General features: G+C 35.3%; 1 non-coding gene across 1 annotated transcript; it reads left to right on the top strand.

Moving 5' to 3' along the window:
* The first annotated feature begins 273 nt into the window (after positions 1 to 273).
* trnaa-ugc (transfer RNA alanine (anticodon UGC)) lies at positions 274 to 348 on the top strand. The gene has a single exon. It is a non-coding gene; the product is annotated as a tRNA-Ala (tRNA).
* The last annotated feature ends 204 nt before the right edge of the window (positions 349 to 552 follow it).

Below are 552 nucleotides of genomic sequence, written 5' to 3'. Positions count from 1 at the left end.
TGTCCCTACCAGCCTATTGTGTCACACTTGTGTCACACTCGCTAATGCTTCACAATGTATTTCTTTGAAATAATTGAAATAATATAGCCTAAATAATTCATAATTCATTTTTTCATGTTCCTTCTTAGGCTCCCTGTCTGGCTCCTGACCTATTTAAAATGTTTATATGCTGTTTAGTATGACATGAAACCTATTTGAAATTGTGTGCTTCTTACACTCACCTTTTCATGTTTTTTCAAATACTTTTCATTCAAATCATATGCTTCGGTTTCAGCCTCCCTGTGGCTCAGTTGGTAGAGCATGGTGTTTGCAACGCCAGGGTTGTGGGTTCGATTCCCACGGGGGGCCAGTATGGGAAGAAAAAAAATTAAAAATAATAATGAAATTAATACAAATGTGTGCATTCACTACTGTAAGTTGCTCTGGATAAGAGTGTCTGCTAAATGACTAAATTTTAAAATGTAATACTTCAAAACCAAATGGTAGTTCCAGGTATTCACAAAAATAGAGATTGGTTAAATTGTGATTTTTATGAATGGAGCGAATTTGGAG

Source organism: Salmo salar, chromosome ssa01 (assembly GCF_905237065.1).
Source record: "Salmo salar chromosome ssa01, Ssal_v3.1, whole genome shotgun sequence".
NCBI classification, from domain to species: Eukaryota; Metazoa; Chordata; class Actinopteri; order Salmoniformes; family Salmonidae; genus Salmo; species Salmo salar.
This window is presented reverse-complemented; position numbering and strand designations above follow the sequence as displayed.